The following is a 27,889-nucleotide window of genomic DNA, read 5'->3' on the forward strand; positions in this document are numbered from 1 at the left end:
GTGCGGAGCCCTGGGGGACACCACAGGTGAGTGCGCCAATGTTCGACACCTGCTCACCCGGTTGGACCCTTTGGTACAACAAGTGCCCCCACAGCAACTTTTCAATGACCCACGGCAGATGGGGGCCATGTTTAGGCCCCCAATCCTTTCCAGACAACTTTTCCATGTCTGTGTTTGGAAAGGCATATTGTAATCCCGAGGGCAGTGCCTGCCTCAGGACCACTGCTATTCAGGGATGCTGATCCGACTGCTGACCCATTGGGATCTATAATCTTAACAGATCCAGAGGTCTAGCGTCCGACAGATGTGGGTCCAAATGCCAGCATTGCAATGCGGCAGTCAGACTGAAGGGCTGTCAGTGATCGGTCCGCCATCGACAGCCTGTTGGCAGTCCACCCGCCACCATTGTAATCAGGCCCTCAGTTCTCAAATGGTTCAATATTTCCTGAAAGGCAGAACTAAATTAATAAATGTAGCAAACCACTCATCCTCCCATAAGGCATCCACACTCTTGCTGATTATATTCAAACTGTATATTGAACTTTTAGGAGCATTTCCAACATTAAGACCTACCAATACACAGGTGACTCACAATTACACCTAAAATTGTCATTGAGCAATGATGTTCCCACATTCCAGACCAGTCTAAGAAAAATATATCACTGGATAAAAACATGCTTAGGGGATTTGCTATCCAAACCATAGACCAATCTAGGATCCTTTCTCCAAGAGTCAACCGACCCCCTCCTTCCACCCCCCACCACTTCCCTCGTTCTTTTCTTTTTGTACTTAGCCTACGGAGTTGCTGGGTTGTTTATTTTACTTTGGATTTTGATTCTCTTCTTTATAATTGGGTCACCGTAAATGTTATGTCACAATGCAATAGCATTTAATCAGTTGTGTTACAAATAGTGGCATGATTGCTGGACCTCTGATATATATAAAATTAAATCAAAATAGTTGTACACAATGAATACCCAAAAATGGAATTCCTACTTATCTCCAGACGAGACAACAACAACATTGACCCCACCATTAATTATGTAACTTAAAAATCTCACACACATTTCATCCCCCAACATACATATTCAAACTAACAATACCTCATCTCTTGTCACCTATCTATTCATCTCACCAGCTATTTGCTGTTACCCACATAGTCCTACTAATAATAATACCTAACTACTATTATTCTAATTTACAACAAAGAAACTGGAGAAAATGCATTGAATTTCTTACTTTGGAGCACATGACTAATCTCAATACCCAACAATAGTCAATAACTACCTGATTAACCACTAATCTTCAGTTCCAGAATAGCTTGCTACTCGCTATAAAGATGACACATGACCCTGTTCTCAGGGCCGGTCACTCCACGCACCACACGGCCCTCCCGTGAGTGCGCCTGAGTCATTCCCACTGCTGCTGCCTGAGCCAGCCCTGCCACTGAGTATTGTGACTTAATTCTGTATTTTTTTTTTTGCCCTGTGACTGTTTTTGCGTGTTTCCTTGGTTCCCTCGCCGCCATGTGCGACAGTCTTCCCGCTCCCCACTGCTGCTCCCCTGCGGCCCACCCACTTTTCTTTCTGTAACCCAGCTCCCTTCCTATTCACCGCCCCGCTCCCGCCTCCCAGCTGCTCCTCCGTCCCACTTGGCCATTTATGGCGGGGACTGCGCAGTGGTGAGCTGTGACCCCTGACCCTGTTCTCAGTGCCGGTTGCTCCACCCACCACACGGCCCCCCCGTGTGTGCGCCCGAGTCGTTCCCACTGCTGCTGCCTGAGCCAGCCCTGCCACTGAGTATTGTGCCTTAATTCTGTATTTTGTTTTTTGTATTTTGTTGCCCTGTGACTGTTTTTTCGTGTTTCCTTGGTTCCCTCGCAGCCCTACGCGACAGTCTTCCCACTCCCCGCCGCTGCTCCCCTGCGGCCCGCCCACTTTTCTTTCTGTTATCCAGCTCCCTTCCTGTTTGCCGCCCCGCTCCCGCCTCCCAGCTGCTCCTCCCTCCCACTTCGCCATTTATGGCGGGGACCAAGCTTACGCGCAGCGAGCACGCGCAGCGAGCACGCGCAGCGGGCGTGCCAATTGTGCGCCGAAAGTGTGCCAAAGGCAAGCCTGTCTGCGCCTGTCCACGCCTGGCCCGCGCCCAGCGCCAGGACCCCTGGCCCCCAATGAGGCCAGCCCACACGACTGACCTACGACGTCGCCACCCTCAACGCACTCAATCCCGACCAGAACCCCGCCTGCTACCGAGCCACCCCAAAACGCACCCACGGACCCTTCAGCTGCCAAGCCTGCAAGTTCACCTGCCTCCGGACCTGCACCGCACCAAAAAGACCAGGCACCAGCAACAACCACCTCAAGTGCATCCTGCTCAACACCCGCTCCGTCCACAGACATGCCGTCGAACTCTGGAACCTGCTCGACACAACATCACCAGACGTCGCCTTCCTCACGGAAACCTGGATGAACACCTCCTCAGCGCCCAAAGTCGACATAGCCATCCCGGACGGATACAAGATCACCCAGAAGGATCGCGTCAACCAGACCGTAGGAGGCATCGCCATCGTCCACAGGAACACCATCCGCATCACGACCAACTCCGACGACACCTTCACCGCCGCCGAGCACCTCCACTTCCAGATACACACCGACCCCAAGAACACCCTTAGAGGCACCCTCATCTACAGACCCCCGGGACCACGCACCCAATTCAGCGAATACATCGCAGACTTCATCAGCCCGCACGCACTCCCCTCCACTGACTACATCCTCCTAGGGGACCTCAACTTCCACCTGGAGAAAAACAACGACACCAACACCACAACCTTGCTGGACAACCTCGCCAACCTTGGACTCCAGCAACTGGTGAACACCCCCACCCACTACGCCGGCCACACGCTTGACCCCGTCTTTTCCTCCAGCAAGCACATCTCCTTCAGCCACTCCACCGGACTTCATGGGATGGATCACAGCTGCGTCCACTTCAGTTTCAGAAGAAACACGACCCACCAGCACCCGAAACAGGTTCCTCACAGGAGCTGGAGCAAGATCATCGCCGACCAGCTCATCACCTCCCTCAGCCTGAACCCTCCCGCCAGCGCAACGGACCCCAAATGAAGCAGCCTGCATCTTCACACAGTGGCTCACCAACTGCGCCGACGAACTCGGACCACTGAAGAACCCTCCCAGCAGACCCGGCAGAAAGAAATCCTCGTGGTTCATCGACAAACTCAAAACATCCAAGAGAAACTGCTGCACCCTTGAAAAAGCCTGGCGCCGCGACCAGACCACAGAAGACATGACAGCCCTCAAGAACCCCACCCGCAAACACCACCAGCTGATCCGCACCCCCAAAAGGACAACATTCAAAGAATGACTGGACAACAACACCCACAACAGCAAGGAACTCTTCAGCATTGTCAAAGAATTCTCCAACCCCAACGCCGGAAACAACAACATCACACCCTCGCAAGACCTCTGCGACTAGCCACCTTCTTCCACCGCAAGATCGCCGACATACACAACAGTTTCGGTGCTCAGACCACGCACCCAACCACCGAACCAACGCCCCCCACCACCTCCCTCTGCAACTGGACCTCGATTAGCACCGAAGACACCACCCGCACCACCAACCGAACCCTGCCTTCAACAAGGCCGACTCCATCATCGCACCCCAACTCCGGGACATCATCAACATCTCCTTCAACACCACCACCTTCCCGGAGAGCTGGAAGCACGCCGAGCTCAGCGCCCTCCTGAAGAAACCAACAGCGGACCCCACCGACCTAAAGAACTTCTGCCCCATCTCGCTCCACCCTTTTCCTGCCAAAGTCATCGAGAAGACCGTCAACAGACAGCTCGCCGCCTTCCTTGAGACAAACGGATCCCTCGACCCTTCGCAGTCCGGCTTCCGAGCCAACCACAGCACCGAGACCGCCCTCATCGCAGCCACCGACGACATCAGATCCATGCTCGACAATGGGGAAACAGCGGCCCTCATCCTCCTGAACCTATCTGCGGCGTTCGACACTGTCTGCCACTGCACCCTAGTACAGCGCCTCAACAACTTCGGAATCCAAGGGAAGGCTCTAGAGTGGATCATCTCGTTTCTAGCCAGAAGAACCCAGAGAGTCTGCCTCCCCTCGTTCAGATCCAAGGCCACCAAAGTCATCTGCGGCGTACTACAAGGATCCTCACTCAGCCCCACCCTCTTCAACGTCTACATGAGCCCCCTCGCAGCCATTGCACGCCAACACAACCTCAACATCATCTCCCACGCCGGCGACACCCAGCTGATCCTATCCCTCACCAATGACCCCGCCACTGCCAGAGCCAGGCTACACGAACGAATGAAAGACGTCGCCGATTGGATGAAGATCAGCCGGCTGAAACTGAACTCAGACAAAACGGAAGTCCTCATCCTGGGATCATCGCCCTCCGCCTGGGACGACTCCTGGTGGCCCCTTGCCCTGGGCACCACCCCCAAGCCAACGGACCACGCACGTAACCAAGGCTTCATCCTGGACTCCTCCCTCCCGATGACCAGACAAGTCAACGCCGTATCGTCATCGTGCTTCAACACCCTGCGCATGCTCCGTAAGATCTTCTGATGGATCCCCACCGAAACCAGAAAGACAGTCACCCAGGGACTCGTCACCTGCCGTCTGGACTACGGGAACACCCCCTACGCGGGAACCACTGCCAAACTACAGAAAAGAGTCCAGCGCATACAGAACGCCTCCGCACGACTCATCCTGGACATCCCTCGCCACAGCCACATCTTGACCAACCTGAGAGACCTACACTGGCTCCCCGTCAACAAGAGGATCACGTTCAGACTCCTCACCCACGCACACAAGGCTCTCCACGACATGGGCCCGAAGTACCTCAACAGCCACCTCACTTTCTACACACCCACCCGCCAGCTACGATCGGCCAGCCTCGCCTTCGCCACCGTACCACGCATTTGCAGCGCCACCGCTGGAGGAAGAGCCTTCTCCTACCTGGCGACCAAGACTTGGAACTCCCTCCCCATCCACTTACGGCTGACCCAGGACCACCTCTCCTTCAGGAAACAACTCAAGACCTGGCTTTTCGAGCGGTAACGGACCCCTCCTCCCAGCACCTCGAGACCCTATGGGGTGAATAGCGCGCTATACAAATCGCTGATTGATTGATTGATATAACCCAGTAACACTTTGCCAGGGGTGGAAAGCCCAATATACATCTAATTAAAATACAACACAAAGTGGAGAGGGACACAGCCACCAGCGAAATAGACACCACTGTTGAAGCCGATCAGCAGATATCCCAGCACACACATGACCACTGGAACTTTGGGTTTGTGTCCTCGCACAATCCATGCACCAATGAAGTGGAAAGTTGGTTCTCCAAATCTTCAAATCCACATAGGTGTACCCAGGCTCACTTCACTGTCTTGCCATGTTTCTTTCATATCACTAAGCACACCATGGAGCAGCTCCAAGCTTCCGTGCACTGGGCTAAAAGAAAGAATGAAATGCCTACTCCTGGGATCCTGAAGACAGTCTAATGACTGGATGTATTTGCTGACCTTTGTGCTGGAGCCAAAGGCAGCTTTCTGCTACTGGATTCACCATTAATTGTGCAGGCAGTCCCACAAAAGGGAAAACAGGATGACTCAGATGTGACCAACTACTTCTACTTGGCACTAAAGACAGGGGGCTTTCTTCATACATAGGTTTGAGCCTGTACAGTGCCATCTGTGGGCCATTTAACTGCTGGTCAAACAGATCTTCAAACAGCTCTTTAACCACTTTTTGCAGTGAAGGATGGCCACACAACACAAACTCCACAAATAAAAACCATCACTGAAGATCAAACTTGGTACTACTACAGATCACACCTGCCTACTATTGCTGTTCAGATTTGGTCACCACTGTAAAGCAACCACTACAGAATACACCTGCCCACAACTGCAGACCATTACTGCAGATCACACCTACAAGCTGCTACATTCAACTACTACAGAACACACCTACCCCCAACTGCAGGCCATCACAGTGGATCACAACTGTCCACCACTGCAAGCAGCCACTACAGAGCACATCTGCCCACAACTGCAGACCACCACTGCAGATCAGTCATTGCTACTGCATAACCACTACCGAACACACCTGGTGACAACTACAGAATATCACTGCAGATCATATATGGCCACCACTAAAAGCAGCCATTAAAACACACCTAGCCAAAACTGTAGTTTGCCTCTGCAAGAAACTTACACAATACAACTGCCCACAACTTCAATCCATTCCTCCAGATCACAGCTGGCCACCATTGCAAGCAAACACTTGCCCACAACTGCAGGCCACCACTACAGACCACATTTGCCCACACCTTTCAAGTAACTACTATACAGATTACCTGTCTGCAATTGCAGGCCACCAGAGCAAGCAACCACTACAGAACACCCCTGTGCACAACTGAAGACCATCACTGCTGATCACACGTGGCTGTCACACAACCACTGCAGAACACACAAGTCCATAACTGCAGGCCACCACTACAGAACACACTAGCCCATAACTCCTGGCCACCACTGCAGATCACAACTGTCCACCACCTCAAGCAACCACTAAAGAACACACACATGCTCACAAATGCAACCACCACTGAAGATCTCACCTGGTTGCCGCTGCAAGCAAACACTAAAGAAAACATCTGCTAACAAATGCAGGCTGCCACTGCAGATCACACCTGGCCACCAGTGTCAGCAACTACCAGATAAGACACCTGCCAACAACTGCAGGCCATCACTGCATGGAACCTTTACAGAACATTCCTGCCACAACTTCAGGCCATCACAGCCAATCACAGATGGCCCCACTGCAGATCACACATGCCCAACACTGCTGATCAGAACTGGACACAACTGGAAGCAACTATACAGAAGACATAGGCCCACAATTGGTAGCCATTCCTGCAGATCACCCATGGCAAACACTCATGCGACAACTCCAGAACACATGTGCCTGCAACTACAGACTACCATTGCAAATCACTCTTTGCCACCATTGCAAGTAACAACTACCGAGCACATGTTCACATTTGCAGGCCATCACTATATGTTACCACTACAGCACACACCTGCCCTCAACTATAGGCCATCACTTTAGACCACATCTTTCCACCCCTGCAGATCACATCTGCCCAGTGAACACCCTAAATATAGATTCCAAAATATTGATTGGACAGAATATCGAATCAAAAATATAGAATGGACAGATTATCGAATTATTAAAATACTAGCAGCCCGTCCCGATCTTGTCCAGGAGCATTTAGGCTTCCCCTACCCCCGCCTGCCCGGACATTGCCCAGCAGCCCGTGGCCCTGCCAGCAGCCCAAGCCCCCACCCGCCCCGTACCCTGCCTACCCCGATCATTGTTTTAGTAATTTCCCTTCCCCTGCCTGGCCAGACACCCGCAGATGTATGCCGCTACATCGGGGTCAGCTACAGCGCACGCTGTAGCATCACGTCTATTACATCGCTTCCTCCATTACATCGTGACAAATGACACTGTGTAGTGTAGTTCCTATTTTCCCAATAGGCCCTGCGCATTGGAATAACATAAACAGTAGTATTGACGTAGAAGTGCGGATCTTCCAGGCCTCTACTGACTATGCTAAACTTAATTGGGTTTGTTACCAACTAGCTCAGAGGTCACTGGAAACTTTCTTGACGTTATAGGAAGTGATCAGCTTCCCTGGCACAGCCAAGAAGGGATTCAGTTTTCCAACAACCGTGCAACATGACAACTTTGCTCCTCAGATAAGAGTCAATCTCTAGAGTCGTGTGAACAAAAGACAGTTATTTTACTCAGTCAGTGGTTGTGCAGTTTACTTTCACAATATGTAGAGAATAGAGAGACGGGCGTTTTCAATAAAAGGTAACATTTATTGAACAGTCTTTCTTCTCGTACAAGAGAAATGAATTGCCACAATTGCAAGACTTGTTATTATAAAAAGTACGTACAGTAAGATGAGTATTGCGAAATAATACTGTAAAAGCATTGATATGGTTTCTTAGCCATACAATGGTTTAAAGTGAATAAAACATATATACATTCATATATACATTAGGCTAAAATGCTCAACTGGTGCTTCTAACTACGCCTACCCCAGTGTACCTGACCTAAGCCTAATACTTGGGATGGGAGTAAGTAAGTAGCTTTAAGTTAAGTTGGTTTTGCCAAGGTTTACTTCAAGAATTCTCTCTAAGGGTTTAGTCAACACCATACCTCTGGAATAGAATGATGGAGGTCTGGTATCTCCTTCAGGGGGTCGATATCCCAGTCACCCGCAAGGGTAGACTAGAAACGCCGGAGCTGGATTTCTCTGCAGGAAAAAAGACAGCGGCTCTCTCAGCGCGTCGAGGAGGAGGAGGGGCAGCGTCCGCTGGCAGCTTGCATCTGCTGGGCTCTTGCAGGGGGATGGCTGTTCAGCTCCCAAGTTTACCACACCATCGTTCGCTCATTGGCAGTGATAGCAGTAGCGATAGCAGCTATGGTATCATCAGTATAACAGCAGCAACTTCAGCAGCGTTTGCTTAAGGCAACATTGGTAATATTTATACCTGAAAGGTGCCTTGTTTGACGTAAGTTTTTGGACATAAGACGTCAATAAAGATGTCACTAGGAAGTGATCGTCTATCAGTGCTCATTAGAGTTCTATTACTTATCAAAACATAGCAAGCAGGACTTTCCCAGGTTTCTGAGTTTTTATCTTGTTGAAGAACTCGGAGTGTTAATCTAGGAATCTTAGATAGTAACTTCTGCTATGTCATTGCACTAATTAGCTTGAAAGGAAGTGGCAGAGGAAGAGATTCTGAAATGTGGCTCTGTTCGTGTGAGGCCAGAGACGAGTTTCTGAATATTGCATTTGATCGGTTATGCCAATATAGGGAATAAATGGATTAATAGCTGTATAGGGGCATAAGGTCACAGTATCGATCAGGGTCCTAGATTAGAACGCTACACCCACTCCACAAATTCATGTCCATCAAATTATTAAAACTAGAGCAATAAGATGCATGTGTAACATTGCCCACCCCAAAAATACATATATGCATTTGAAATAGGCGTATTTGTAATACGTGAAAATATAGGTACTGTACGTTTTTGAAGCATCGAAATCATTAACAAATTATAGCATATGAAATCAATAAACGATTTTGCAAAAAGAATTACACATGAAATATCTCTGAATACAGAAAAGAAGGGCGAGATAATTTCATCACATATAAATGCATTGCAGTAAAATGTGCTAGAGGCTGGTGTAAAGTTATTATGTCTCTAGATGTATCTAAAAATATAGAAGTAGAAGCTTCTGTTCTCTATGAATAGTTCTACTTTAAGCAAAGAATTTTTCGTGCAACAAAAAAGGTGAATAATAAAAAAGTGTTCAATTCAAAAGAATTCTTGCTGAACGGGGAAATAGAGGGGCATATTATCAAGGGGGTTTATCTCCGCTTTTTTGGCTTTAAAAGCCAAGAAAGCGGAGATAAAATATCTCCCTATTACCAAGCTGTCGCTAACACCAGTTAGTGACAGCTAATAGGAGATAGCGACCAACTTGGGCCCCGCTTTGCATGTCAGTGATATTTATCACTAATGACATGCAAAGTGGGCGTGCCAAGATGTTAGCGACTGGAAACAGTCCCTAACATTGCTATCTCCTATTACCAACTTTTGGAGATATTCGCGCTAAGCGCGAATATCTCCAAAAGCTAACACCTGCCCTGAGCAGTTCTTAGCCATGTTATCCAATGGGAGGTGGATAACATGGCTAAGAGCATTTGCTCGATAATGCATGAATATCGCTGACTTTTCAGCGATATTCATGCATTGCGGCCGTTTTTTATCGCATTTGCGATAAACCTTGCTAATAGCAAGGTTTATCTGCGATAAAAATCGCCGATGTGCGGCGATAATTTTTGTCTCTAAACAAGTTAGAGACAAAAATTATCGCTAGTTGTTGGTAATATGCCCCAGAGTTCCAACGCTTTTTTAGCAGTTTTTGTTGTTCAAAACTGAAGGCCGAATTCAGAGTTCATGGGAACGCTGCGTGTCGGAATGCTTCTCTAAAGTTATTGTTTCTGTTCGGGTGAGAACATCATATCAGACAGGCTCTCAAAGAATTGGTCTACAAAATCAGGTGACAGTTCGACCAAATTCGATAGTGCTGTAAATTGGCAGGTGTGAGAATGATTGCTGTCATCAAAGTCGGGATCAGCAATGCTCACAGAAGGTCGTACCTGGGTGATGTTGCTTTTGTCACTCGCTCCACTGTTACCACCTAGTCGTAGTACAGGAGTCTCAACGAATGCCGTCATCAGGATTGGTAGCCGCTGGGGACAACACAATGCGTGAGCCGTTATCGGACTTAGCAAAGTATCGATATCCATTGGTACTGCTGATGGAAGTGCAAGACTGGTGTCCAACACGCACTCATCTCCGCATAGCATACACCGTAGTACAGGTTCGATGCAGTTTTGCCATATCGGTCTGAATGAAAGGAACCAGGTCATGTTTAGATCTCTCAGCCTGGCCAATCCAAGGACTCTAGTTATTCTGTCCCGGTAGCGCACTGCTAGGATTGCTCCTTCCATTCCCGTAGGAGTCATGTCTGAGCTGTGGCTTGCCATATCGGAGCAGGAGGGTCAAAAATAAAATCCCTGCTACAAGTCCCAAAAATAGGGGTATGCCGCCAAAAACAGAGTGGACAAAATTTGGAACGATTCCCAGAATTGCTTGAAATGGTGTTAGCAGTCCCGTAAAAATCATCTTAAATATGACTGGGATGCCTGTGGCACTAGACATGTTAAGGAGTTGGCTCAACATTTCTACGAAATGCACGGGGCAATTTGTTGATAAAAGGTCATGAACCTCCGTAGCTGTCCTTGCAACTAGGAGATCATACGTCTCTTTTGATGACGTGATGGGCACTGTTGTCTGCAAAAGCACAGACTTCATTTTGCTTAAAGTATCAATTTGTATAGAAGAGAAATGCAGACGAGGCCAGATGGGAGTCTCTATGTCTCCAGGGCCACTCGGGAACAATGCTTGCATACAACATTTGACCATGGAAGTTACGCTTACGAGATACGCTTTTCCTGGCAAAAGGCCACAACATCTGTGATCCGTTCTTAGAATGTAACTCCCATTCGCGAGTTGCATAAAGAAGGGCTCTATCTGCGTTGCAGGTGTGACAAGCTGGTGGCATGAAAGGTTGTTAGAATTACCTTCACAGGCTCCGTGTAAATTAATACCCTGGCACAAAAGTATACCGCTTAGTGAACGTTTACAGTTTTCACCACTAAGAAATACATTTTTGTCGCTGTCACTATAGCATGAATGTGTGTATGGTAATTTCCATGCTGACTTAACATATCCTTTACCCAATTGTTCATACTGGCCAGTAGGTATGTTTTCAAGGCACTTTTTAAATCGGAAAGTTATCGCAATAGTGATAATTCTGTGTATTATCCATTCAATGACAGGACTTTCTGACATTGTCAATGGTAATCTCTCAAGTTTTTCGATGCTCAGGATTGTATAGTCTGCTCCTTTCTGTGCCAAGCTGATTTGTTTATCATTAAGGTTAAAAATTAAAAATATTGACGTTGTGTTGATTAAACGCCAAGGCACATAGCCTGAATGAAGATTTTGCAGCGCCCAGCCTAATTGTACAATAGAACGTAATTGCGACTGGCCAATGTGTAATATTAGCAAGTCTCTGTCTATTATATCAAAGGCAGAGGATACAATATTGTCCAACGAATATATTCTGGAGGACAGAGTCATTAACCCATTGTCCACTACAGAAAGTGATCTTTCCAAATTAATACAATCAATTTCTCGTACTTTTTCTGCTGTTTCAATATGTGTGACTTTCCAAGCCTCGTTGTATGCAGCATAGATGCTGGCCGCTATGAAACGCTTTTGACGCTGTTTGCGTGGTCCCATAATAAAATCGCGCAAATCAGCACCCTCTTTAAGTAAAGACAAGTGTTGCTTAATTTCAGCCAGTGTGGATGATCCTAGCCATTCGAGGCAGAGTTTCCCTACACTGTATGTTGTTACTATCCCTGGATGTTGTCTCTGGGAGTATCTAGGGTCTTGTCTGGTCATTTTTAACCCCTGTGTTTTATTCAGGAATCTATCTTGACAGTTGTTTGTGTCAGTAGGCCAGATTAACCACTTTTTCCAATCAGGATGTGTTCTGTTAAAATGTAAAATTTTAGTCACGTCTATCTCAATATCTGTTGTTGTATTTTCAGGTATTGGCTTTGGAATAGACGGTTTGTTAAGGTCTTTGATATTAGCTAGGCCAAGACAGGATGTTTGGTGAATTGTGTCATTTAAAAACATCATTTGTTCTGGTATCATGCAGGTTCTGAATAGTGCTTCTAGGCCTTGTACCTGCCAATCTTTCGTACCCCAAATGGTTTTTGTTTCAATGTTATTTTTCCAATAATCAAAACAAAATGTCATCATTTTTTCATAAAATGCTTCTGAATATATCAATTTAGTGTTTGTCAGCATTGTTTTCATTCCTGTTTTATCTAACAGTTTGTAATAAAACGTTTCTGCATCACTGGTGTTAAACCCTGAGAAGTACTTGAATTTCTCAAAGAATGATTTAGAAATGCTTTTAGGTGGTGTAGCACAATGTTCCCATTGATTATACTTAAAAACATTTCTAGGCTGTGCAGATTTATGCAAATAAGGATCGCCATACTGTGTAAAACAGAACATCTGTTCATAACTAGATGAACCTTGTAAATAATCATGTTCTGTGAATCTAGCTGACATTACTAAATCAGACATCATGTCATTAATACTGTTAAAGTCCCAATCATCAGAGAATGTACTAGGTTTTACAAAGTCACTCAAGGAAACCTTCAGTTGATGAGGATACTTCAGGATCTCGACCGGACCATAGATCTCATAGTCAGTTTTCTCCCATACTACACCACTGGGTATTGGAATGGCTGTGACATTTACTGTTGACAGTTCTCTTTTCTTCACGTGGGATGATCTGTGTGGTTTGAGGACTAGGTTGATGTTCTGACTTGCTGTGTCCATTCAATTGTAATAAACTTTCCTAAAATTAAAACTAAAATTAGGCATAGTAGGAGTATGAATACCCCGAAATAATCCAATGCTCAATCAACGGTGCATCCAGATATACTTCTTTGATTTGTTGAAAGAGTTCCGTTGTTTTTTCTTTAAAAGTCTTTTTTGTTTCTGGCATCACTTCGGAGTTGCTTTGATCCTCGGAAAAGTTGTTGAAGTCGATGAAATAACCAGAGGCAGTTCTGTCAATTGTTGGGATTGTTCTTTCAATTTGTTTTTCGGTAGCACTTTCTGATGCCACATTATTGTAGACTGGTGTTTCTTGATGAACTGTTTCAATCTGTGTCTCAAGAGGCACGAGTTCCATGGCATTATTGCATAGTCACTCTCTGTGCACTGCAGGCTGATCGAATGTGATAAGTCTTTCAGTTTGAACCTCTTGGATTGTTGCAAGTTTGGGTATTCTGTTGTTTCTCGGGAGTCCACTGGGCCTACTGTTGATTATAGGCCACATGCTTGTGGTTTTACCAGGTCGATAGATACATCTCTGTTCTCCTTTTTACCAGCAAGGGGCGGTAGTACTACTGATCTTTTTCCGGTGACTGCCAAGACAGGTACTGCTTTTTTGTAAGAAGGCCCAAATTCCTTCTTCACCGCTATTTTTTCTCTGACTAGATCCCCAATCTTTGGAATCCAGACAGGCCTTGCTGGGGCTGTTGCTTGTGGTGCCTCGTCAGTGCTAGCTGGCTGTTGCTTTAACTTTAAGTTGCTTAAGTATTTTCTTGTTTCATTCAAGTCCTGTAAAACAGCCAAACGATCTTTGATGTCAAAGTCTGTTTTCTCATCTTGTACCACTGATACTTGACTATCTAAGTCCTGAACTCTCATTCTAGTTCCGAACAATAGTTCGTATGGGCTGAAACCTTTTAGAGAATTTCTTGGCAAATTATTAAGACTGATTTGGACACTTATTAGATGTTTGACCCACCCAGCACCCGAACCTAATACCTTCGCTGTTATAGATCGCTTTATGTCCCGGTTTTTTCTTTCTACCACACTATTCCCTTCGGGGTGTGACGGACAAGAATACCGCAACCCAACTCCCATGCTGGCCATGGCCTCCTTATAAGCTCGAGAGCTAAAAGCAGGACCCTGGTCAGAATGGAACATGGCAATTGCGTATGTGCCGATAAAGACTCGCAGATCTTTTATAACCGTTCTGGCGTCAGCCGAGCGCTCGGGCCACATCTTTTAAGAGTCTTTAGCCTTAATGATGTACAATGGGACGCGTTTCTCTTTTTTGATAGCGCGGATAGATTGCCTAATGCTTTCTATTAGGGCTTCTGACACTACACTGGCCGGTTCTCCACTGTGATCTCTGTTGCAGTCTTCACAGTTTTTTGCAAACTCATGAATACCTTCACTCATTTCCGGCCACCAGTACTCTGATTCTAATTCTCTCAGAGAGTCCCTGATTGTTTGGTGTCTCAGACCCAACCCCATATGTGCTTCCTGTGTGAGGAAGCCCCTCCGGTCCCTGTTTGGAATTAACCTATCCCCCACTCCAGGGATTTGAGCAAAAGGAACAGAATTTGCATCAATTACGTATGCATTATTGAGTGGATAGTTCAGGGGTAGTGCTGCACAGTCGCCTTTTACGGTCGTTTTGACTGCCAGCATGGTTTCCCCGTCTATGTATTTTTCTGTACGCTTTTTTGTGGCTACGGAAGCCGGTTTAGTTGCTTCCGCTGTGGCTGTGTTAGCCAATGAATTCCCTGCAACGTGAACGCCATCACGTTGAAGACTCTGTGCGTGTGTCACATGAGTCTTTTGTAGTTCTTTCTGTAAAAGAGCTACCTGGTTCCAGAGCAATTTATGCTTTATTGTGGCACCTGTGTCATCTTTGTAATCATTTTCAATCCAGCTCTGCAGTTTATTATTGTAAGAGTTGACGCAAAAATGAGAATCACACACGATTAGTGTGGGGAATTCACGTTCTGCATTTTCAAGCGCCATCTTTAAAGATCTGATTTCAGCTCTCTGAGCCGAACAGTTTCTTACTGATTCAGTTTTTGTTACTTTCGGTCACAATTTACCGCACAGCTAACGACCTTTAACAATCGCACAGGCTGCATCGTAGGATTTGCTCTCTACGTTGAAATGCTGTACAAATCTATCTGTATAGATTATACAGGCGTACTGTGGGAGAGGCAGAAGTTCGATTGGCAGAGGATATTCTTCTTCATATTCTAAATCATTCAATTCTTCGAATTGCGGGGTGAAATAGTATTTCACATCTTCCGCTCCAAGAGAATCTATACACTGTATCCATTTCGGATCCAGTGACACTGTAGGCAGGTTTACTGGGCTGAATAGCGCCTCGAAGGTGGATTCCGCTGTGAGGATATTAATCCGTTTGCCGTGTGCTAGTTCTCGTTCATTGGCTAATGCAATTTGCACTGCTTTCACAGTATTTTCTGTGTGACTGAATGTTTTTTCTGCTTTTGTGTACAAGTGAGATTTAATTGAAATTGGTACCTTTTCTCCCTCATTAGAGGTTAGGTACGTGAATCCGCACCTTCCTGGAATGACTCGGATTACAAGATTGCGTGTGTTGTTGCGTGTTTCTAATTTTGTTTTTGCAGCATGTCTGTTTGCAGTGATCTCAAAATTTCTGTGTGTTTTTGAGTCCAATTGATTTGTTTAAAATCAGGTTTGATTAGTTCGTAGAGAGGTTTAACCCTCTCTGCGTAATTTAGAATGTAAGTTCTTCAGAAATTCAGAAAAACGAGTATTGATTGTAAATTCTTCAGCGTTATTGGAGCTTGGAGTACAGCGCACTTCTCTAAGAAGTTGTCCGCTAGGCTTTTTCCTTCACTTGATAATTCGTATCCTAAAAATAATACTGTCAGATGGGCAATTCGAGACTTTTTAAAGTTGAATTTGTAAGCCTCTGCTGCGAACCCAAGTATAATGGTGTTCACTCTTTTCAAGTGAGTATCCAAGTCGTCATCTGTGAGATAGATATCATCTACGTAAGATAATGCCTCATCATCATATATTTGTAGCAACTCTGTTACTCTAGCTGAGAATAGTCCTGGGCTGTTCTTGAACCCCTGTGGGAGCCTACAGAAATTTTTCTGAGACCCCATTACGGAGAAAGCGGTCAAGTACCTGCTTTCTGGTGCAATGTTTTGACAAAAGAAACCACTCGATATGGCTAATGTCGTTTTATATTTTTTCCTAACTATGTTGTTCATTAGTGCAGCACTATGCGAATTTTGTACTGCAAATGTTTTGTAACATGCATTAAGGTGTCTGTAGTCCAAAACTAGACAATATGAATTGTCTGTCTTGGAGACAGGAAACAAAGGATTGTTCACTTGAGAGGTGCATGTTTCAATCACCCCCTGGTACTCAAGTTGATCTAAGATCTCCCTGACTTGTTTTTTTAGCTTCTTGCTTAATGGGATACTGCCTTTGGGCAGTTGGTTCATTTTATAACTGGATTATGAGAGGAGGTGAGTCCTCATCCCATCCTACATGATTTTTATATAATGCCGGAGCCTGGGCTACTGCCCATTTCCTTGCATAAGTATATTTTTTGTGAATCGGAATGTGATTCGAGAAGGCAGGCATAATCATTTCTTCGCCACTAGGGCACTCCCTGACAAACTCTGGAGGCCAATCTTTTTCAGCTAACAGAATATCATAGCCTTTTGAGAATTTATCCCAAAATAGACCCCTTATTTTCCTAGTCTTATCACCCTCTATACGCAATGTTATTTCTTATATCTTATGGGGCTCGCTAAGTCTGGTGTTGGCAGTTTCAACCTGAATGTATTCATTCGTGTCCACTGTCTCCAGATGACTCATCAAGATCTTGCGGGCTATAGTGATTTCTGCTGCACTGTCTAACATTGTCTGTGCCCACTCCCCGTTTTTCAACTGTGTCCTCAGTATTCTCGGCATGGTTGATTACTCTAATACTGGCTACCTTCTTTTTTGGAAATTGAGATTTTTTTACTCTGAGCAGGTTCCTTGTCTTTGGACTTGGTGTGCTCTCCTGGGTCTGACCGTCCTCTTCTTTCCGATTTCTGCGAAAAAGATCGAGAGTGACGTGTATCAATACTTTGATATCTATCAGGTTTTTTCAAATTATCCCTATTTCTAAGGTTATATCTTTTCTCAGAGGGCTCCCTCTGGGGAGACTGGTGTTCTCGAGTCAGAGTTCTTTCCCTCCGCCTAGGAGACCTTCCTCTGGACTGGAAAACTTTTTCCTTGGGAGTGGATTGTTTATTTCCATCCCAGCTCTTTTTAGGAGTGTTTGAATTATTTTTAATAAATAATTTTATTAACTCTCTATATGCTTTTGTTAATTCTCTTATGTTAACTACGAGTTCTTCTTTTGACATTTTTTCAATGTCCGGATGTGGTGTGTAGCTGGCTAGAACTGGCCACGTTGCTCCTGGTCTACCGAGTGGACCAAGCCTGGTAATATGATCATTATGTTTTTAGGGCGCCTTTAAACCAAAGTAAATGTTCTTGGTATTTTAATGGGATTTCAGTCTCCTCGAAAGGAGCGTACTCTTCCGGTGGTTTCTCTATTTTGTAATAGTGAAACTCTTTTGTTCTAGTGTTTGCCGCTGGAAAGTTTATCCATGAATAGAATACCTCTGTCTGCCGATATTCGTGTGCCTCTATCACGAAAATCACTGTACCACCTTGTGGTGTCAGTCCGTTTTCTATAAGTTTTAAAATATAGATTTTCTTAAATTGACCGGGATAATTATTGCATCCGGTTCAGTCTGTAGGAGACTCGTGTCTTCCTCTATTAGTAGGGTTGCCAATCTAGCTGCTTCCCTTTCTTCTTCACTGTCTGACATTTTGTTGTCAGGAAGGTTTTTGCAGAGAAGGTCTCCAAGGAGACAAAGATTAGGTGCACAATATTATTTTTACCCACTCCAGACGTCTATTGGAGTATTTACGGGAGAAAGGGGTCTGTGTGAAATATGCACGACTGAGTTACTCTAACGTCTTGCGTTAGTTTATCGCCTTACCAAACGTTTGGGCGCCATGTAGTGTAGTTCCTATTTTCCCAATAGGCCCTGCGCATTGGCATAACATAAACAGTAGTATCGACGTAGAAGTGCGGATCTTCCAGGCTTCTACTGACTATGCTAAACTTAATTGGGTTTGTTACCAACTAGCTCAGAGGTCACTGGAAACTTTCTTGACTGAATAGGAAGTGATCAGCTTCCCTGGCACAGCCAAGAAGGGATTCAGTTTTCCAACAACCGTGCAACATGACAACTTTGCTCCTCAGATAAGAGTCAATCTCTAGAGTCGTGTGAACAATAGACAGTTATTTTACTCAGTCAGTGGTTGTGCAGTTTACTTTCACAATATGTAGAGAATAGAGAGACGGGCGTTTTCGAATAAAAGGTAACATTTATTGAACAGTCTTTCTTCTCGTACAAGAGAAATTAATTGCCACAATTGCAAGACTTGTTATTATAAAAAGTACGTACAGTAAGATGAGTATTGGGAAATAATACTGTAAAAGCATTGATATGGTTTGTTAGCCATACAATGGTTTAAAATGAATAAAACATATATACATTCATATATACATTAGGCTAAAATGCTCAACTGGTGCTTCTAACTACGCCTACCCCAGTGTACCTGACCTAAGCCTAATACTTGGGAGGGGAGTAAGTAAGTAGCTTTAAGTTAAGTTGGTTTTGCCAAGGTTTGCTTCAAGAATTCTCTCTAAGGGTTTAGTCAACACCATACCTCTGGAATAGAATGATGGAGGTCTGGTATCTCCTTCAGGGGGTCAATATCCCAGTCACCCGCAAGGGTAGACTAGAAATGCCAGAGCTGGATTTCTCTGCAGGAGAAAAGACAGCGTCTCTCTCAGCGCGTCGAGGAGGAGGGGCAGCGTCCGCGGGCAGCTTGCATCTGCAGGGCTCTTGCAGGGGGACGGCTGTTCAGCTCCCAAGTTCACCACACCATCGTTCGCTCATTAGCAGTGATAGCAGTAGCGATAGCAGCTATGGTATCATCAGCATAACAGCAGCAACTTCAGCAGCGTTTGCTTAAGGCAATGTTGGTAATATTTATACCTGAAAGGTGCCTTGTTTGACGTACGTTTTTGGACATAAGATGCCAATAAAGATGTCACTAGGAAGTGATTGTCTATCAGTGCTCATTAGAGTTCTACTACGAATCAAAACATAGCAAGCGGGGCTTTCCCAGGTTGCTGAGTTTTTATCTTGTTGAAGAACTCGGAGTGTTAATCTAGGAATCTTAGATAGTAACTTCTGCTATGTCCTTGCACTAATTAGCTTCAAAGGAAGTGGCAGAGGAAGCGATTCTGAAATGTGGCTCTGTCCGTGTGAGGCCAGAGACGAGTTTCTGAATATTGCATTTGTTCGGTTATGCCAATATAGGGAATAAATGGATTTATAGCCGTATAGGGGCATAAGGTCACAGTATCGATCAGGGTCCTAGATTAGAACACTAAAATCGCATCACTTTGCAACGCGATTGCATTGCTTCCCATCGGCTCGAACATCACCCCGCAGTACATTAGGTCGCAGGGCAAAACCGCGTTTTTTTGTGTTTGCCGCAAGAGCCCACCTCTACCCCTGCCCCCCCTCCCGTCCCCCTCGACCCTAAATCTTCTACTTTTATTACTTTGTTAGTATGGTATATTATTAATTTGTAAATTGCAAGTAATGTAACCCTATTTTTTATAAACTCTTATTTTAATTTTAGCCTGTTTCGTGTAAGGACAGCACATGCAGGTCTGGAAATCCGTCCTCCCTTGCAGGCCCAATCCATGCTTTTGCAGTTAGTCTTAATGGCTCACAAAATACCTCCTTTCTTTACTGATGAAGGAGTTTTTTTCACTTCCTGGTAATACACATTTTGCAAAAACTCTGTATTTGTACAGTGCAACCTAATCACCCATAAGGGTCTCTAGACTTTGGGGGCCGTGGGGTAGATTACGTGAGCTATTGCCCTGAGTCACATGATGCTGAGCTGATCTGCCTCATTACGAGCAGCACGTTTATTTGCCATATGTGTGGCAACTCCTCTTACAGCAAGTATCACAATTATTTGTTTTGTAATAAATATCATCAGCTCCAACGTGTCAATAATTATTGGGGGGAAAAGGCTCAGTATTTAGTAAGACATGCAAACAATTTTGGTGCAGAAAGCAAAGAAAACGTACATGTTACGCCCCCCCAAAAATGAATTGGGTGTTATTTATTGACCTCAATAAACGTTGACTCTGCAGACGTTATAAAGTGTGATAAATGCCACACCATTTACCAGACGTATGTAATGGGGGTATTAGACTTTGCACATTATCTCTCTACCTTTGTCAAAGAATCTCTACAATTCTCAGTAAGTGGCAATTCAAATTTTTGAGTCCTTGTTAAATTGTTGGGACGATTCGGGTAATCTCTGCATCACATTAGTTTTCAAATGAAAAGGAGTTTACCAATTTTCCTGAAATGTTGGCATTTGTGAGAAAAGCTGTGTAACAGTTGGACCATCAGCTTTGCCAAGCATCACGCATATGGGGTTAGACCATGCGGGGTGAGGGAAAGCGGGAAAAGGAGGTTCACTTGAAAGGGGATCTCTATGGGCATTGGAGTTTGGGGCATTGGGGTTTGAATATATTAATGCGGCCGTCCTGCTGTGAAGACAGCACCATCCAATTCTTTCCGAGCCTCTCTTTGGTGCAGCGGATGGCAGCAGATAATTCTAAAAACTGGCATGGATATTCAGAGGCCCACTGGAGTTCAAATAACAATAATTGTAATTTTGGAAAAGTCGGCATAATACTAATTACCTGAGACACCCCACTGGGCCATCCACCTCCCATCCATCCATCCATCCATTGACCCATCCTTCGTCCATCCGCACCCTACCAGCCCCACATCCATCCATCCATACACCCACCCATTCTTCATCCGCCCATCCATCCATCAATCCATCCATCCATGCATCCATATTGCCTTCCACCTTTCACCCGTCCAGCCACACACATTACGTCCGTGCAACCACCCTCCCACCCATCCATCCACCAGCCCATCATCCATACAACCATCTTCCATCCACCCTTTCATCCATCCAGCCTTTCTCCCGTCCATCCAACCACCCAGCATTTCACCCGTCCAACCATACACCCTTCATCCATGCATCCATTGATGTACATGACGAAACAGCTTTGAATGTACACGTACATGAATAATGATACTTACAGCATACAATATTGACAGTATTAATGCCCTAACATCCTGAACATCGCATTTTTTTTTCTTTTCGTTATTTCTGAAAAATGTTCATGTGGAATTAATTCTTCGTAGCAGTTGTTGCAAGTTCGGGATTCGAACTGCCGACATTCTCCTTCATAAACGTTCTGTTTCGCACTTTACGCTATCATATATTTTTAATGGGAAGCTGGTATTTAGAGACCCAACTTGTCTTCTGTGAATGGTTATTTGAACAGTCAGCGCTGTATTATATTGTTCGGCCAAATATTTATTTTTGTGCATTACAAACGACAGTCACTCACCCTCTCACCCATCCATCCATCTATCATTCATCCACCAGCTCATCATCCATACATCATTCATCATGCAACCATATTATATTGTTCGGCCAAATATTAATTTTTGTGCATTACAAACGACAGTCACTCACCCTCTCACCCATCCATCCACCCATCATTCATCCACCAGCTCATCATCCATACATCATTCATCATGCAACCATCTTCCATCCACCCTTTCATCCATCCATTTATCCACCCAGCCGTTCACCGTCCAACCATCCACCCTTTCATCCATCCAATCATCCACCCAGCCTTTCTCCCGTCCATTCAACCTCCCAGCATTTCACCCGTCCAACCATACACCCTTCATCCATCCGTCCATCCACCGATGTACATGACGAAACAGCTTTTCATGTACATGTAACAGAAAAATGATACAGCATACAACATTCTCAAAAATGCACATTTTGCATAAATTATTTGCAGCATTTGTTGCAAGTTGGGGATTCGAACTCACGACCTTCCCCTTCATAAACGTTTCTTTTATCTCTTTACGCTATCATAAATGAATTAAGAAAAGCTAGTCAGTCAGCGTGGTATTTTTTTTTCCCCCACATTTGTATATTTGCATGTGCCTCAGCGAGGTAATTAATGTAAGCTCGTAATGTTTATCTTCAGGTGACAGCATACAACATTCTCAAAAATGTACATTTTGCATAAATTATTTGTAGCATTTGTTACAAGTTGGGGATTTGAACTCACGACTTTCCCCTTCATAAACGAATCTTTTATCTCTTTACACTATCATAAATTATTTATGTATCTTCATGTGCCTTCATGTGTTTATCTTCAGGTGCCTCAGCGTGGTATTTGCAGGTATTAGCTCGTAATATTTATCTTCAGGTGCCTCAGAGTGGTATTTGCCGGTATTTATTTCAACATTGTACTGTTTGGATCAAGTGCCTCATATTTTAACATTTGGATATTTATAATGTTTAGCTTCATGTGTCTCAGCGTGGTATTTGCCTGTATTTATTTCAACAGCGCCCTCCAAATCATGTGCCTCAGCGTGGTATTTGCCGGTATTTATTTCAACAGCGCCATCCAAATCAGCCTTTAAACAGCCACCCGATGTAGATGCTATGCAATCGCTAGCGACTTAAAGGTCCATGCGATGTTATAGCATACGTTGTAATACCATGCGTTCTGAAGCCTGCCGAGAGGTCCTAGTCGCGTCGGATGGAAGCGCGATGCAATACTTTTGTTGCAACGGGTGTTTTTCTCGACACCTGCCTTCCCCGACACTGTCCCCGGAGCATTACTCCGTGGAGAGGTGTGGCTCACTGGTTAGAGGCGGCAGACCCGGAGGCTGAGAACGGCCCGGGACCAGGGTTCGATTCCCGACGCGGCAGGGTCGAGGACCAGGGTCAGCGGACTGATAATTCTCGCCTCGGTGCCCACTTTGGGCAGTGATCACACTCGGTAACTCTGGGCATTAAGCTTGCCTCATCTCTACAACGGCCCCCCACAGACGCCGGTGATGCCTGGCTTCACCTTGGAGATACCCAGCATGGGACCATCTCACAGGGAAAGCCAGGACGGGTTCCCCAGCGGTCATTCGCGCCAGGATACTCCGGTAGTAATTGAGCGCGCTACAAAACACCTTACATTTACATTTACATTTACATTACCTGAGCCGCAGGTCCTCATTTCACCGCTCCTCGCGCCTTAGCCACCAGTCCTCATTTCTCCGCTCTGACGCTCTGCTCCTTCCCGCCTGTCCACCGCTCCTCGGACGCCTCTCCTCCCCGTGCTGACGTGAGCATGCACGTCGCGGCCGGCGCTACTTTGGGGGGGACTAATTTTTTTTAAATTTAAATATTGTAAATAACGTTTTATTTTGTCCTTTATATAGCCTATAACCATCTACACACCCTGACGATTTCAACGGTGTATTGGGTGTGTAGATTGGAGCTTTGGTTCCCGAGTTTACCAGCCTCAAAGCCTGAAAGTTCTTACTTTATTATAGTAGTATAGATAGATAAGACAGAATATCAAAATTAGGGCAGGAAATATCAAATTCCACAATATCGAATTTTATAATATAGATTCCCACAATATCGAATTGCATAATATAAATTTCCCATAATATCGAATTTTTTTTAGTGTTATGTATGGTAGTATATGTGTTAAAATTATGTATAATTTTTGTAATGTATGTTTAATTTTTTTTTAATTAATGAATGTTATATTTTTGCGTAACTTAATTCCATAGAGGGTTGTGGGTTTATAGGGGAATAGGGTGGGAAATATTTAATTATATTAAATTAAATATTAATTGTAATTTATACATATATTGCTAATTAATGCTAATTAATTGATTGATAATTAATTATTAATTGGTAATTACATTTTATAAATTGGTAATTCGTTTTTTATTAATTAATTAATTGATAATTCTGTTAATTGTATTTTTTATTATTAGGAGTGGGTTGTGGATTTATAGGGGAATAGGGTGGGAAGTAATTTATGTTAAATTAAATATTACATTTTATGTATGTATTGATACTTAATTAATTGATAATTAATTAATAATTGGTAATTAATGTTTATAAATTGGTAAATAATGTTTATTAATTGAGTAGTTGATAATTATGTTAATTGTGTTTTTTATTATTAGGAGCGTGTTGTGGGTTTATAGGGGAATTGGGTGGGAAGTAATTTAATTGTAATAAAGTTAATATTTATTTGTATTTATATGTATTGATAATTAATTGATAATTATTTATTTATTGGTAATTCATTTATTAATTGGTAATATTTTTTATTTAGTAATTAATTGTTTTTAATTAGTCATTATTGTTAATTAGTTTTTGCTTGGTATTGATAAATAATTTGATCTTATTTTAATATTAAATCATTTCTTTTCCTACTGTTGCACTTGCTGGAGTGGGAATAGCAATTTTTACCCCTACGCCATCTAACGCCTTCCCTACTGTTGCACTCACTGGAGTGGGAATTGTAATTTTTACCCTCCCGCTAGTCAACGCTTTCCCTACTGTTGCACTTTCTGGAGTGGGAATAGTAATTTTTACCCCTACTCTATCCAACGTTTTCCCTACTTTTGCACTCTTTGGAGTGGGAATAGTAATTTTTACCCCTACGCTATCCAATGTTTTCCCTACTGTTGCACTCTCTGGAGTGGGAATAGTAATTTTTACCCCTACGCCATCCGACGTTTTCACTACTGTTGCACTCATTGTTAATTACCATTAAAAAAATTATTTTAATTAATGCAATAATTATATTTTATTTATTTTTATATTTATATAATTTGTTTATGTATATATTTATGTCAATATATTTGTATTAATGTTCTAAATATTTTATATTTAAGATTAATAATTATTGTATACTATTAAATTAAAAATGTAAATTTATGTTAAAACTTTTTTTACATTTCATTGATTATTTTTACATTTTAAGCTTTTTCGCATTATTTTATTTATGTTTTATTTAATATTGTTCATTATTTAATTACATTTCTAGTATTTTTAATACATTAAAAAATTCGATATTTTAGTTAACTATAATTTAACATTCTATATTTTGGAATCGATATTTTAGTACTTACCTGTTTGTAGATAGGCATTCTATATTCTGTCCCTCAATATTTTGGCATCGATATTTTGATAATTCGATATTTTTTCAGTCGTTATTTCAATACTGATCCCATCTGCCCATGACTGCAGATGACACCACAACTACAATATATTTATATTTATTATTTGCTTACTTAAAACCATTACAAAATAAAACAGTGTAAACAGCCCATTAAAGTTTCATATACAAAGGTTTCATTAAATTGAGTTTATCATAATACTGTAAAATTGATCAAGTAATTTTGTGTTTAATGTGACACAAGACTTATAACCGCCTAGCAAAGAACTCAATATATAAAATGATTAAATTAGGCTAAGAAAGAAGCTGTAGCGACAAAAAAATGCTACCTCAGTACAACAAGGTTGTGCCTACAACCGCGTGCGAACTATGCAGATCACACTTGGTTGGCAAACAACCACTACAAACCATAACTACAGGCCCCCACTGCTGCTTACAGCTATGCTGCTGTATATAATCACTATATGTGACATCTGCCCACACCTGCAGGCCACCACTGCTGATCACATATGGCTATCAGTGCAAGGAACCATTAAAGAACTTCCTGCCTATATCACTGCAGAACACTCCTGGCATCCGCTGAAAGCAACCACTAAAAAACAGACATTACAATTAACATGCTCCCCCAACTGTGGGTCATAACTGCAGATCCCACCTGGCACGACTGCGAGCAGCCAGTATAGGCCACTTTATTCTACCACTATAGAACACATTTGTCCACTAGTTCAAGAACCCCTACAGAACACACCTGTTCACAACTTCAGGCCACCACTGCAGACCACACATGATCACCACTGAGGGAGCACACCTAACCATGAGTACAGACCACTTACATGCCATGACCACTAAAGAATATAGCTCCAACAACTCCAGACCACACTTCCCACCAAACAGCCAATATAGAACACACCTGCCCATAGCTTCAGGCCATCACTGCAGACCGGAGCCAGCACTACTGCAAGTAACTACTAGGCAAGGCATCTGCCAACAACTGTACACCAACACTTCTGATCACAGTTAGCACTATTACAAGTAATCACTAAATGTGACAGCTGACCACATTTGCAGGCCACCACTATTCCTGCCACTGCAAGCAGTCAATGCAGGCATCTGCCTCCAAGTGCCGAGCACACTAACAAGGCGCCTATCCACAAATGCAAGTCACCACTGCAGATTTCTAGTACCCAGCTCTGGAGGTATGCATGACACACAAATGACAGGCATAACAGTAGAACCTCACCTCACACACAGAACAGGTACAGTATGGTCAGTAGCAGGAACAACTTTGTTACTGAAATAGGAGATGTATAGCAAATCAACAGTACAGATATGCACATAGAACAGAAACAGCACTGCCAGAATTAATGTCTGGTTCCCTCACACAGTGGTGCCACAAAATTGCCTAAAGTAATATGTGTATTCTATTTTAGAAAAAAAACGTACTGCTCATACAAGAACACCATGAGCGTAGTGACCCCTAACTTTAGTAGCTACAGCGGGATGGTGTTCTTTATGGGCCTTTCCTGTCTGCAACTTGGCAGATAAAAGCTCATAATTAGTGCTACAAGAAAGAAAGATGGGTTGGTAGAAAAGCAAAAACAGAATGGATGGAGGAGTGTGTGGAAGAAGGCGCTGGTGAAAGGATGGTTGGATGATTGGGAGAGAAGAAGCATGGGTGAATGGATGGGTGGATGAGAGGATGGATGAGTGGGTGAATGGATGGCAGAATTAAGGGAAATCTGAAAGGGTGGATGGCTTGAAGAATGGCAGAGTCAATGGAACTCAGGGAGAATGGATGGGTGAAAGGATGGCAGAGTAAATGAAAATGAAAGGATGGAGGCATGGGCCGGTAAAAGGATAGCGAGGCAAATGGAAATATAAATGTATGGATGGATGAGTGGATGAAAGGGTAGCAGTGTAAATGGAAATCTGAGAAGATGAATGAATATATGGGTGGAAGAGTAAATAGAAATTTTGATGGAGTGATGGATGGATACAAAGATGACAGAGTAAATGGAATACTGAGAGCATGATGGATGGGTGGGGAAAATATGACTGAGTAAATGAAATCTGACAAGAGGAGTGGGTGAGAGAATATATGGACACTAGAATCAATTGGCTAAAAGGTTTATTGATGGATGGGTAAGTCAAATTATGGGCATTTGGGTGGATGTATATATGGATGTATGCATGTATAGTTAATGGATGGGTGAATGGATCCATGAATGGAATGACCGATTAATGGAATGGTGAAGGTTTGAATGATGTGTGAAAGAATGAATGGATGGGTGACAGAATGGAAAAGTAAAATGGTGATATCAGTGGTTGGATGGAAGGGTGAAAGGATGAATAGATAGGTGCTTAGATGGAACAGACAATGGAGCTCTTCTAGGGAGGGTCAGACTCACTTGATTCACTTGCTTGGTGCCTTCAGAGTGGTCTGGTTTACAGTGGGATTATTTTAATTTTCTGGCGACTCCCTCAGCCAACACAGGATGCTCCCCATTATCAAC

The 27,889-nt window shown here is 43.8% G+C and overlaps 1 protein-coding gene across 5 annotated transcripts in view; it reads left to right on the forward strand.

Annotated features, from left to right (window-relative positions):
* Positions 1-27,889, forward strand: part of LOC147740927 (uncharacterized) — a 364,072-nt gene that overhangs the window by 44,379 nt on the left and 291,804 nt on the right. The window lies entirely within an intron of this gene.

Source organism: Lissotriton vulgaris, chromosome 1_1, assembly GCF_964263255.1.
Source record: "Lissotriton vulgaris chromosome 1_1, aLisVul1.2, whole genome shotgun sequence".
NCBI classification, from domain to species: domain Eukaryota; kingdom Metazoa; phylum Chordata; class Amphibia; order Caudata; family Salamandridae; genus Lissotriton; species Lissotriton vulgaris.